Source organism: Callithrix jacchus, chromosome 7 (assembly GCF_049354715.1).
Source record: "Callithrix jacchus isolate 240 chromosome 7, calJac240_pri, whole genome shotgun sequence".
NCBI lineage: Eukaryota > Metazoa > Chordata > Mammalia > Primates > Cebidae > Callithrix > Callithrix jacchus.
The window spans coordinates 153,151,246-153,165,484 of record NC_133508.1 but is presented as its reverse complement, the minus strand read 5'-3'; the positions used below and the strand labels follow the sequence as shown (position 1 = coordinate 153,165,484).

Below are 14,239 nucleotides of genomic sequence, written 5' to 3'. Positions count from 1 at the left end.
GACATTTCAGCTGTTAGAGTGGGAGGGGAGGGACAGAAAACTGTGGTGGAGAGATCAAAAGAGGTGCAACTTAACTAAGACAAATCCCAAAAGACTTAATCCCAAAAAAAGAGCAAGGCCATGAAGACTTCAGCAGGCTGCAGAACGGATAGAAGGGGAAGGCCAGGATCCCCGCCGCCACTGAGAATGAAGGGGATGTGAGGGCAGCCACTTTCACAACATCACTTGCTCGATGGTCCCCTCTGCCTGTCAGCCCATCTTGGGAGCCCAGCCAGTCCTGGCCTCCTGTGTCCAGCTGGCAGTCAGGGGTCAGTAGAGCAACTGAAGTTGCTAAATGAACATATGTTTTTGCTCATGCCTAAACTCCCCTTTCTCTTTCAACCAGACTAAGCCCTAAGAGATGCCAGGAGAAATGTGACCCAGAGGAATCCCTTAGCAGACATAGTGAAGGTGGATAGACCTTCAGTCTAGGAGAAATCTAGATTGAAAACCCAGTTCATGAGAATCTCACAGTGCAAAATCATTTCTTCCTCATTCAAATGACCATAATACCTACTACTTCTATACTGCTCAATACGTGCCCAGCACGGTTCTATATATTTGATACGTTTTGATCCATTTAATTTTCACAGCAACCATGTGAGGAAGGTTCTAGCATTGCCCCTGCTTTACAGATGAGAAAACCGAGGCAAAGAGAGGTTAAATCACCTGCCCCACAAGTAATTGACAGAGCCAAGATTTGAACCCAAGCAGTTTGGCTCCAGAGCCCAGATACTTAACCACTGTTCCTTACCATGCCCTATGAATAACATCCCGCCAACACAGAAAGAACAGGTGTGTGTACATGTGAGTGTGGGTGTGCAGGGGAGGAGTGAGAAGCTATTTCAGTGAGGTAAGAGTTTTGTTGGTGAATAGGATGACAACAGATCCTAAGACAGAAGACAATTCCAGACTAGAGTGGGTTAGGAAGTCCTCATGAAGGAATTCCATCTGCCTGATGGAGGGCACCTAGAGGAGTGAAGAACATCAATACGGATAGAGACAGGAAAATGAATTTCAGGAGAAAACACTTAGCATCCAATAGGTTTATGGATTCAATCCAGCAGGTGTGTATTGAATACCTAGTATGTGCCAGGCTAAATAAATAAAAAGCTAGCAAAGAGGCTGAATGAAGAAAGGAGCTAGGAGTGACAATTGGGTGACAGGAAGTCCTGTCTGTGGAGGGAATGTCTCAGGTGAGGCAGGAAAGAGTTGGGTGAGTGTGAGAGGCTGGAAGAGCAGCAAATCCTTCTGGAAAAGGAGCACGATAGTCAGGGAAAAGGTGGCAGGGCCCCAGAGCCAGGCTGGCCTGGTCACAGCAGCCTCTGGAGGTCACCAGAAAAAGTTTGGATCTCATTCTAAGGGCAGTGCAGAGATATTGGGGGGGGGGGGGTTTCCAGGAAAATGACACTTCAATTTATGTTTAAGAAAAGATCTCTGGCTCACTGTGGGGAGAACAGCTTGCAGGGATGTACTGAGGAGGGTACTGCTGTCATCCAGGCAGGAGAGCGCAGTGGCCCAGAGAGGCGGTGGTGCTCATGGCAGAGAGCAGGGGCATTTGGGAGATATTTTAGAGATAAAATCCACAGGTGTTTATAACTTTGTTTCTACCACCATTGGAAAACAGGTTTTATAGGCAGCCACAGAGTTTAGAGCTCAAGCATATGACTTGATCAGATGATCTGCCAAGCATAAACCCAAAGGAAGAGGGCAGAAAAGACTACGCACCCCTATCCATAAGGAAGACAGAAAGATGCAAAGGGATGCTTCATCTTCCTGGAAGCAGTGGTCCCCAGGCTGCGCTCCAGGTACATACAACTCTGAAAGGCAGATGCAAGAGAGAGCCAAGTTCTCAAAGGCGCTTTTGAATGAACTTGAATTTAGGGCAGTGATCCAAATAAGAACAATACCCATTCTGTGGAAAGCAGAGCAAGATCCCCAGAGGGGACTGCAAGCAGCTGCGGTAACAGAGCGTCCTGGGACACAGGTTATTCGGGGAGACCCAAGTAGCTCCCAGACCTGGGGAGTGGAGATGGCCTTCTGCAGAGCATAGCACAGTGGAAGAGTTGACAGCGGCTCAGAGAGGGAGAGGGAAACATAAGTCAGGGAGTCCGTGTCTGCAGCTGCAGAATCATAGCCAAGAACAGCGTCTGTTAGAACTAGAGTACAACTGCCATTGGTCTTGAAATTCTTAGTATTATATTTCAACTTAATAGATTTTTCCTTTTAAATAAAACCAGTGGTGTTCTAATAAGCTATTTTGCTGGCTTCCTAATCTTACTCCTTCATTTATTTATTTAGTACCTGGTTATTGACACAATAGGGCTTCTCAAACTTCAACATGCACGTGGATCACCTGGCCATCTGGTTAAAATGCAGATTCTGGTTCAGTAGCTCGGGTGGGGCCTGAGATTCTGCATTTTTAATTAGTTCTCTGGTGGTGCTGATACTGCCGGTCTTTGACCCGCACTTCGAGTAGGGTCGAAGCCCAATCAGACATTCCTTTCACCTGACCTTTGGTCCATTTCTTACTCCACTTTGAGGTTAAAATAAAATGAGTTCCTTTATTATTTGAGTGCCTACTAGATACAAGGCAATGGATTGTGTGTTGAGCAGCAAGAGAGATATACGAATGCATATGATACCATGTTACCTTTAAGGAACGAGAGTCCAGTTGAGGTGGAGAGAGAGATGGGTACTAACATGGAGTTTGCCGCCCACCCTCTGCCAGGCCTCTCACTGCAGCAGAACTACGGTATATGCATTGCCCCACTTATCCCTCACTGTCACCCTGAAATCAGTGGCTCTATCTTCCAGAGAAGGAAAGCCAGACGAGGAAAAGTTAACTGGATTTCTCAAGCTTACACGGCCACTGAAAAGTTGGATTTTGGTTTAAATTTGAACTTGTCTGGCTCTAAAGCTCAAACTCTCTTCACCAAATCATACTGAGGACATAGACAAATGTCAATGCCCCCAAGCCCTGGGCATTATGTGATATGTGCAGGATGAGATATACAAACAGCTTGTTGGAGGCGGTCGGGGCGGGGCGGCAGGTGACCCCACGGTAGACTCAGTGGGGAACTGCAGTATATTTGCATACTACAGTTGTATACTATATACGAAATTTGTATCCTATCATATATTATATGTGTGTGTGTGTGTACGTAGTATATGGAACTATGGGATATTTACTAAGTTTGATTGGTTTACCAGAAAACAGCAGCAGTGAAGACTTCATGTTGAAAACATATTCTTTTAACATTGCAGAAAAGAGAGAGGTTTCCTTGTTTCTTCATAAATTCTCCTTTTATGGGCCGCAGCTCCACAGTCCAGGAAGCCGCTGGCCCAGCCAAGAGACGTTGGCGTCTCTGGCTCAGGGCTCCAGATGCTAATAGGCATTTTGTCTGCAAACACCCGGAGTAAGTGCTGTCCCTCCTAGGAGCAATCTTCACTTATGTGTCTATCTCAAGCCAAGCAGAGCAGAGCACAGCCTGGAAACCCAGGGTGTAAGAGCATTCATTACCCTGCATTATTTGGCCAAAAACCTACATGGACATGTGCACACACCCCTCACAGAGAGGTTTTCTTCCCCTGTCACCATGGCTTTTCAGAGCCCTGGCTCTCAGCATCGCGCTTCCATTGTAGCCATACAGATGGCTCCCTCACGGTCCGCCAGCTACTGCCTGGATGACCACTAACAAGGAGCCCATGCAGCAGTGTGTCTGGGATTCAGAAATGACTCCACTTTTTCTGCCACTGAGTCATTGTTATTGGGACAGGGATGGGAAGACCAAACCTAGGAAAGTGAACGGAGTCTCCGTCTGAGGGCCACTCCCTACACTGCCATACTCGGGGAAGACGGGTGAGAAGGCCACTTTAGGCCCCAGTGTGTCTGGATGGTGGCGAAATGTTCCATTTCATGTTTAGAGCAGAGTCTGTCATTAAGCACCACAATACCTGGATGTCAGGCCCTCCCCGAAACCTAAGAGAAGGCTTTAGTCACACTCTCACTTCCTCAGCACTGCCACGTGCTTTCTAGCTCCTGCATGGCACGCACTAAACTGAAGCATGTTAGTTAGAAAAAGGGTCCCCGTCACATCAGTATTTCCAGGCAAGTGTCACTTCCCGAAAGTATAGAGCAGCTTCATCATCTCCATACCCGTCCCTACACCTAATCTCATTCACCTCCAGAAAGCACTCCAGGCCACAGAAGCAAAGGGCAGTTTGTGACTAGGTGTTTCTGCATATGTGGTCACCCTTGGCCCCAAGGATGGGGACACACAGAGCTATTTTTGTACAGTCGCACACATGCTCAGCAGCTCATGGTACATTTTGTCATTAAGCAGATATGAGAGGGACCTTAAGGCCCTGGTATTTCTTTTGCCAAGCATCGTGGAGAGGGTTTCTGGAACTGCTGAAATTCCATTTCTCTTTTCCAGCTGCTGACTATAGGGGCAGGACTCAGTGTCCAAGGATGACACTTTATTACAAATTGAACCTCTGCCATAATGAAATGAGCTGAGTTTTAGGGGTGATTTGCTTAAAAGCCACATCATAAATCAGCTGTCAGTTCTTCTTTCTTCCAAGCCTGGCAGGCTCACCTTTACACTGAATTAATCGCATCTGAAACTTGACCTTCCAGCCCTGGAGCCTGCTGGAAATAACATGTGCTCTACAACTTTCAGTCGAAGCAGCAAGAACTTAAATTGTTCCACATTTTTAATAAATGGGCCTGGAATCCATGGGGCGACTCCCATTGACCTGGTTGCTCAACATATTGATAAATGAAGAGGATGGAGTCACGTTTGCAATGACCAGATTTAGAAGATCATTTACGGACATTGGCAGGTCCAAGCACGGACAAAACTGATTCACGATCTTAAGCAAAACCAGAGTGAGTCTCAGCCTGAAGAAAAGCCCAGAAAAGTTACGTTCATTGCCAATAACAGCTTGGCTGCGTGGGGGGTTGAGAGTGGGCCTAAGTGGAAGAGAAGAGGGAGGGAAGGCATGCAGGGCCACCCACCAGGGAGGGGACAGGAGCTCAGGCCTTCTGAAAGGAGCTGGGGCTCTGGGACTCCTTCCAGCTTCTTGCTCCTCTGATGCTAAAAAGAGAAATTTGATTGTTCAGGAGAAAGTAACTTCAGAGCTGGCTGTGACAGGACCTGGGAGTTCACGCTGTAAGTTGGCCCTGATGAGAAGCCCCCAGCACTGTGTCAACCACTGGACTCCATGATAAGAGAGATAAGGGGCTAGCCATCTTCAGGGGAGAAAACATGAAAATCGATTTCAGTTTTTAATATGATGAATAGCTACTACAGGCCTGTGCTAGATTCAGGGATAAGAGAGGGAGAAAGATGCACAGCCCCTTCCCCACAAGATACCTACAGTCTAGCTGGGGAGATGGATATAAAACACAAAGTGTGATGGGGTCTGTGAGAAGGAGCCACAAGAGCCCATAAGAGGACCCCAGACTTGGGAGCACAGGGACTTTTGACCAGGAGAAGGATGTTTAACTGAGCCCTGAGGATGGGGAGTCAAGGAAATTGACTGGGGCTGGGGAGTCAAGGAAATTGGGGTCAGAGGAGGGGACCAGTGTCACACACAGAGGGACTAGCTATAAAAACTCAAAGGAAAGGGAAGGCATAGCGTGCCTGTGAAGCTAAGAGGATGCACTAAGACTGGGGCATAGAACTCAGGGGCTGAGGTGGTCAGAGATAAAGCTGGACAGCCAGCAGAGCCACCTGGACCACACATGGCAGGGGCTTAAATAGAGGGGGTGCATGGAGAAAGGAGTGATGGAACTTACTGAGGGTGGCTGGAGAAGGCTTTGATCAAAAAAAAGCCTCTTAAAAGATGACTAGGGACTTACCAGGAGAAGCGAGACCATTCCAGGCAGAGAAAACAATATATGCAAAGATATTTTGGCACTTCGAAAATTAACCGTATTCTCTCTCCTACCCTGGTTGGGGTCCAAGATGAGCAACACACCCATATTACGGCTCAAGATTATGAAGCCTCGAGCTCCAGAAAGAGTGGAGGGAACCGAGAATAAGCAATACTTACTATGTAGACCGAGGCCCCTCCTGCTAAGGAAGGCCTGCGTTCCAAAATCAGAAACATGACCCAGGCAATTGGAAAAGCTTTAGGGGGGCCAGGAAAATTATCAGCTCTTAGGCGAGGTTCCTATAATCAACTATTGCCTCATTAATAATGTAGAAATACCCTCAAACAAGGATTTCAGAAATTATGCTAACTCAGCACCTACCACACACCAGACCCTGTACAGTAAGTGCTCCACAAGCACCTTCCCATCAATCCTCTATCACCCCATGATGTGTAACTGTTCCTATTACTTTCTAGATGTGAGTCAACTGAAGTTAAATACCATGCCCAGTGTCTCAGATTGCTGGTAAATGCCAGCTGGGGAAAAGACCAGGGCCCTCTGAGCCACACTTCCCCACACCGGGCCTGCTATTCCCCTAGATGGTAACCACTCTCCCCATGATGCCACTGAGGAAAATAACATGGACAACAGCAAGAGAAAAATTATTTTTTATTTTAAAATAATCATTTTTAAAAAATTTTTAATAATCATTTTTAAAATAATTAAATATATTATTTTTTAAATAAATAATTACTTTTATTTTAAAAACTTTTTATTGTTTATTATTTTTGGTACACAAACGTGTACCAAAGTGATAATTGTGGGGTTTACCTGAAGTTAAAGCCTTTACCCTTCTCAGGCAAGGCCTGGGAGCCGAATCTCCCCAACTTCCTGAAGCTCAAGCTGCCTCTGCCAGGAGGCATCCAGACCATCTCACACGCAAGACCCCTTCATACACTTTTTCTCATGTGATCCCGAATCTTCCCGGAGTATAGATAAGGAAGTCAAGATTTGGAGCTAAGTATCTTTTCCAAGGTCTCACTACTATTCAAGCAGCAGAGCCAGGACTCAGCCTAAGAGCTATCTGCCTTTAGGAACTAAATCTTTCCACAACATCACACCCCATCACACCGTCGTCTAAGGGGAATCACGCATGTTCCCAAGAGGAGACACTTTGAAGCCAGTGGAAGAAAGCTAAGAACTCACTCTGCAAGGCCTCTCACAAAGAAAAAATGTACTTTACAAGCATGCTGACATATCTACTCAGCCAAATACAGGTTCTTGCGGGGTGGAGGGGATCTAACTGACAGTTATCAGTGCCAAAAGAGAGAGAAAGGACATCTGCAGATGAATACAATGCTTGCTCTCCCCGCCAAACTTACGTTAGACTTTCCACTCTTAGATGCCATTGTTAGAAAGTAATTCTTATGCTGCGGATTCTTCATTAAGGCTACATAAATAACGGATGGGGGAGGATGGGCCCCAAGAGGCCTAGAATGGAATAATGAGATAGGTTACTTGGAGAGGGGAGTCCAGGGGATGGGGAAGGAGTAGGCCATCGGTGTGGACTTGTAAGATGAAAGCTTCCTTGTATTTTATGCCAAATTTATAGACTCTCAAGCTGCCTGCAATCTTGCTCAGAGTACTGAGCGGTGATGTCAGAGAAAGAGCACTAGGCAGAACAGAGACCTGGGTTCAAGTCTCCATGTTGCCAGCATTTCAGGAAAGTCACAGAATCTCCTCTGCCTCTCATTTTCTTTGCCTATTATATGAGGAAATCGGATTAAATGACCTCTGAGACCCCTCCAGCTCAAAAGCATATGTTCATGATTCTAGCATACTTCTCCCTTCACATTCTTGAAAAGGCAGCAGAGGTGGGGCTCATCTGAAGGAGCGGCCCACCAAACCAGGACCATGAGGAGCTATTACTAAAGATCTTGGAGCCTGATGATACATCATGTCTGTATGACAGCCTTGCCCCAGACCATCCTGCAGGCCATCACAAGCCTTGGTCACCCGTCCCCCACAACACTGAGCTCTCTACTTTTATTGAATCTGTACCCACACATTCTTATCTAGATTTTGTCCCTTCCTTCTGCTGCCAGCCTGTACCTCTATGCCCCAATGAGGTTATGGGCCTTGGGAAGTCGGAAGATAAAGAAGCCCTGATCTCCAGATAAGGTTGCTCCCAAGAGGGTAGAGAACTCACCTTAGGGTTGGAACAATATGTACAAGTCATGAAGAGTGGCAGGTTTAGGGTGAAACAGAACTGCCTCTTACAAGCTGTGAGATCTTAGTGACATATGAAGTAACAATGATGTTAATACAATCCGATGTTAAATATCTGATAAAACTCTAGCTCACAGAGGTACTCTGGTCATCAAGTTGTACATAAAACTCAGGCTCTCTAAATGGAGTGACTGCTGTCCCAGAGTGAGTCCATGGACAATCTCCTGGAATCTCAGTGCAGGGCTCGTTGCCTCTGCATGTGTGTCAAGCTCAGTACAACATGCCAGCAGCCCTTTAGCTACCAAAACACTCCCACATTACTACACACTTAGTGGAAGGAAGTGGACTCACTCTCTTCTCCCATGTACCTGCAGGAAAAATGAAGCAGGTACATGGGAGACAATCCAGCTGCTCAGAGCAGACCAGGAAACTAGAGAGCCGACCACCAGGAAGTGTGGGCCCCTGGGTGAGGGACGGGGGCCCAAAGAGGTATCTCATTCCTGATTCAACCAACTTCCACATAAGGTGAGTGAGAAACTGTCACCAAGGGCAGGGGTCATTTCTGGTGCGTTGCCATGTCCTCAGTGCCCAGCATGGAGCCGAGGCATTATAGATACAACTGAAAATGTGTGCAGAGGGCAGACAACTAGAATGGAGAGGCTGCTGGAACAGTGAGCAAACCAAGTGTAGGCTGAGAACGTCAACATGGCTGGCTTGGCCTCCAGACAAGGGATGTCCCCGAGGTTAGGATGACCTGGAGATCTAAAGATAGCCCTCTGAAAAACCAGACCATAGAGAGGGTCAGTCTGTGAGTCACCTGTCCTTCAAACCCAGGCATGCGGAGGGAGCTGAGGAATTTTAAACTGAGTCAGCGGTTATCTGTGTGGCTGCTTTCTGAGTCACCGCCCGGTCCCGGTGGGCTGCCCTCCTGGCCGAGGGCTGTGGGGTGTGCCCGTGGGTGTCTGTATCTACACCACACACTCAGCGGACTCCACCAGCTGCCATGACTCAGGGCTCCCCTCACGTTTCCCTGTGCTCTGTCGCCACACTGTCCTGTCACGCTGCCCTGACTCACTGCCTGCTGCCTCGTCCACAGACCTGAGGCCCAGCCTGCCCCTGCTGTGTCAGGCCAGGAGCTCTGCTTCCCAGCCAGGCCCGTCGGGCATCAGCAATTGCATTTTCGCCTCACCGTGAGCACCCCGGTGAGACGGGGCCCAGGACCACCGCAAGCCCTGCCACAGGTCCTCCTCAGAAGCCTCCCTCCTCTGGCTTCTTTTCCCCTCATTGCCACCATGATTTTTATCAACTCATAGGGGATAACTGTAAAAAAGGCAGTTCCCTCCCTACCTAGTGCAGTTTATTATTAGAAAACTCTTGAAGGCCCAAAGCCTTCCCAATTCTCCTCCCCCGGTCCCATAATACTGTCTCTAGTAAATTGTTATTCACCCCCTGAAATCATTCTTTACATTATCACCAGATGAACCTTTCTCAGATGTAGCCTCTGGTTCAGAACCCCCCACCTCATACCAAATTCAGGCCCTGTAAATGTCTTCAGGATCTCCAGAGATGTCTTGTCCCCGACACTGGTCACTTTATTGCCAGCTGCACGTGGGGTGGGAGGGACGAGCTCCTTGGAGCCATGGCTGTACAAAGTGGCCCTGGCCACAGCTCAGTGGTCCAGGCCTGAGCCCCTGACCTGACGCTGGACAGCCGGAATCTCCCCTGGGGAAACATGGAATAGAGGCTCAGGAATTCCAGTGTCAGTGTGAACTAAAGCCTGTACAAAGTGGTCCAGGCCTGAGCCCCTGACCTGACGCTGGACAGCCGGAGTCTCCCCTGGGGAAACATGGAATAGAGGCTCAGGAATTCCAGTGTCAGTGTGGACTAAAGCCTTCAACAAGTAAGACGGAAAAACTGAAGCGTGGGGGGAGCCATATTTTCCTTGACATGACCAGGAAACCTCAGGTCACAGTGAGGGAGGGAGCAAGCTGACATGTGCAGCGAAGTGGATGCAGAGGAAAAAATATCCCCCGTCCCTCACAGTCTCCAGGGACCCGTGCTACCCCAAAGGAACTTTCCCCAATTTTAATACACAGACAAATAGGGCAGTAGATGAAATAAGCAAATGTCTACTTACAATAGAACATTTAATTAGAAACATGTTTAAAATCACATATATAAAACGATATGTTTTAAAATTTTATTTTCCATACCCACAGTTTATGAAACAGTTGTATTCAAACTTCTCATTTATTTTTAATACCAGTGTCCTGGTCTCCCTGAAGCCATCTTCTGAGTTATCAGACATTGTTTTCTAGAGCATTTCACTTCATCCATGTATATTTTTCAAGATCATACATAAGCCTGTCACTGGAAATTTTATCCCAAGCCACGGAAGGAAAAAAGGAAGGAAGGAAGAAAGGCAGGAGAAAAGCAACTTACAATTTATAACACCAGCAATTTACAATGTATAACATCAGAACTGCTATATATATACTTTTTTGCTTTTATTGTTTGTTTGTTTGCTTGATTGATTGCTTTGTGAGAGATAGGTCTCCCCCTGTTGCCCATGCTGGACTGCAGGCCACCAAACATAGCTCACTGCAGCCTCGAACCCCTGGGCTCAGTGATCCTCCTGCCTGAGCAGCATGCCCCACCATGCCCAGCTAATTTTTTTTTTTTTGTAAAGGCAGGGTCTGTAACTGGTCTTTAACTCCTAGCCTCAAACAATCCTTCCAAAATGCTGAGATTACAGGTATGAGCTACCATACCTGACCTCATTTTCTCATAGGTGAGTGTTTATGATCTAAGAATGATCTTCAAAGGACTTATTTACCATTACATCCATCACTTGCAAATGAGAAGCCTCATTTTCAGTAATAATTACTGTACTTTTAACTCCCATAGATTCTGTCTAAAAATCTCTAAAGCCCTTCAAATGGGCATTAAGATTGTTTCAGGCTGGGCTTTACCCAAACACTACCCTGCTGTTGAAAATAATCTAATTGAGAGAGTTGTCCATCATATTCCCACCGTTGTGCAGTCTCACATATAGGGTTGCTTCCTTGGAATCATTTGGATAAATCCTCATTGTGTTCAGGCATATACGTCACTGTGTTCCATTTAGGCTTTATCAGCCTCTTTGAGATGTATATCACTATCTTTATACTATAGATGAGGTGACCATGAGGTGACCGTGGTTCTCAGGGTATGAGCCTGCTCAAGGTCACACAGTCCGTCCACAGCATAGCTGGTTTTGGAAGTCAGAGTGTTGACTGTAAAGGATATATGCCATCTATTCCAGCTGGCAGGGAAAGGTGGGCTCTATATATAAGTGGGGATCCTTTACTTGCAGCTCTAAACCATGCCACCTGGGCAACCATCCACTAACTTTACAGATAGTTGTGAGCACATCCTTCCTTTTGTGGGGAGAGAAGCTTGCTAGCAAAACCCACAGACTTGAAAGCAAGCTGAACTATTCATCCTAACCTCATTGAGCACCTACTAGGAGCAAGGGATTCTGCTTCACTAGGATTTCCAAAATCAGATAGGCATGACCCGCATGTGAAGAATAAGTCTGAAGTATCAGAAAAACTGGAACCTGAGCCTCAGGAAGGAGATGGGTAAGATAAAGGTGGAGAATGAAGAGAATACACAGCAGCTTGGCCCAAAGACCTGGTACCATGGCCTCCTGCAGGAAAGGCATATTAACCTACCAATTGGATGTAACTCTACCAGGAACCATCATGGTGGTTCACAGTTTTTTCTTTAGGTGGGATTTAGAGATTTATAAAAATAATTAATTGCCTCAGAGCATGGGTGACCCAAAACTGCTTTACAAATAAGCTTCCACCCAGGATGAGAGGGCCCCTGGAAGAATCCATGCTCTCTCTCTCTTTCTCTTTCTTTCTTTCTTTCTCTTTCTCTTTCTTTCTCTTTCTCTTTCTCTTTCTCTTTCTCTCTCTCTCTCATCTCTCTCTCCCTCTCCCTCTCTCTTCTCTCTCTCTATCTCTCTCACTCACTCTCTCTCTCTCCAAATTTTGGTTCCCAGATGTAGAATTCTAAAAGGAAAGGAAGCAGGGGGAAGCAAGAGAAGAAAAAGAGGAAAAAATATCTTTCTCAGAGAAGTAGGTTTATAATCACAATAAAAACCTCATTTATTGGCCATCTATTATAGTCCAGCCACAGAACTAGTGCTTTACAAAATGTATCTCATGTAGTCTTCAAAACCACTTCAAAAGGTAGGCATTATCATCACACATTTCACAGGAAGAAGCCAAGGTTCAGGATCACATGGCTAGTAAGAGGCAGAGCCACCAGATTCAGAGCTTATCTCTTAATACCCAGTTACACTGATGCCAGCGGCCCATCTGGATGTCACTTTCACCTGAGCCATGATCAAGTTGGCATGGCCTGCATGTGCTAGCCAATCTAACATCCAAGCCAGCCACTGTGGGCAGGGAAGGGGGTAATATCAGTTTCTGTCATTTGAGACAAAGAAAAATCACATCATCATCCCAGACAAAAAGGCCTGGAGGCTCAGACCCAAGCAACAACTGCTCTGGCCTCCTTTGGTCAAGCACAATCTGACCAGGAGCCTAGAATCTTGAGCTCTCAGAAAGGTCCCAAAGAGAAAATGGGCTGTCAACCAGGTGATTGTTCAGAAAGCCCTGGCCTAAATATGAATTAGTTAAATTGCTCCCAAAAGCTCAGACACCAAGGAGACTGAGTCCCTCACTCCATTCTCCTCTTCCCAAAGGTCCCTAATTGACTCCAGGAAAGCAGAGAGGAGCCACTACACTGAAGCATCTTGTTTTGATCGCACTGAAAATCTTCCCTGCCACAGCCCCGACCCTGCGAAGCCTAAAAGGAGCATTCCTGACTCAGCAGGCAGAACACAGAGTGCTGAGCAAAGAGCCTGCTCTCAGCACTCGAGAGTATGACAGCCAAGAATGCCTGCATAGTGGTGCTTTGCTGCCTGATTCTGTCTGGAACGCACAGCCTTTGTCCCTTTGATCCTTAATATGGATGCTCGGTGGGGCCCGGAGCTCACATTTGCTGCTGTCTCTGTCTTCATTCTCCACAGAGTTCACCTCCACAGCAAGTTCCTGGGCAGTTCAAAACTTTCACCTTCTTCCCTTTCATCTAAGCCAAGGTTGAAGGTGGCCCCTCAGCTCCAGAACACCAGCCCTGCCCCTGCCCAGCGTCATCTCCCTGAGTCTTGTCCAATCTGGGTGAAGGGAAACTTGCCTCTCCTTTACCCAGGACTGCCTGTGCAGTTTCCTGCACCCGAAATACAAGAGCCAAACATCTAGATGCTTGGAAACAAGCATCTGGTTAACTGGCTGGGGTTTTTTCTGTTGGGTTTTTGCTTTTCATCCAGATGTTGGTGTAATGTAGACCATGCATGGAAGTCCTGTGGGCACAGCTAAGTTATGTTTTCTATTACAATTCGGAATAAGTTGCAACAACTGTAAGAACTGAGAGGCCACCCGTCCTTTAGCTAGGCGCTTCCAGATCTGTGCCCAAGAACAGAACCTGCATGCTTAGTGTGTTGAACAAATGTAGCTGTGGACGTGCCACTCGCTTTTTACACAGAAAAAGAAGTGAAAGCAAAACCCTAGAGTCTTACTATAGTGGGCTGAATACGAGACCCCAAAGTTATCAGATCCTGGTCCCTAGCACCTATGAATATTACATTATTTGGAAAAAGAATCTTTACATACATGACTAAGTCAAGGATCTTGAAATAGAGAGTTCATCCTGGATGATCTAGGTGGGCCCTAAATGTTATCACATATCTACGCTTGAGAAAGAGACAGAAGGATATTTGACACTCACAGGAGAGTGGATGGCATGTGAAGACAGAGGCAAAGACTGAGTGATGTGAACACAAGCCTAGGAATGCTGGCAGCCACCAAAAGCTCAGGAGGCAAAAAGGGATGTTCCCCTCAGAGCCTCTGGAAAATCACAGCCCTGCCAACACCTTGATTTGGGACTTCCAGGTTCCAGAACTGTGAAATAAAAACGGTTTTTAAGCCATCAAGTTTGTGGCAATTTCTTACAGGAGACATAGGAAAGTAATAC

At 46.7% G+C, this 14,239-nt stretch overlaps 1 long non-coding RNA gene across 1 annotated transcript in view; it reads right to left on the bottom strand.

Annotated features, from left to right (window-relative positions):
* The window catches only part of LOC118143101 (uncharacterized), a 74,509-nt gene that overhangs the window by 37,045 nt on the left and 23,225 nt on the right, over window positions 1-14,239 (bottom strand). The gene's annotated exons all lie outside the window — the stretch shown is intronic.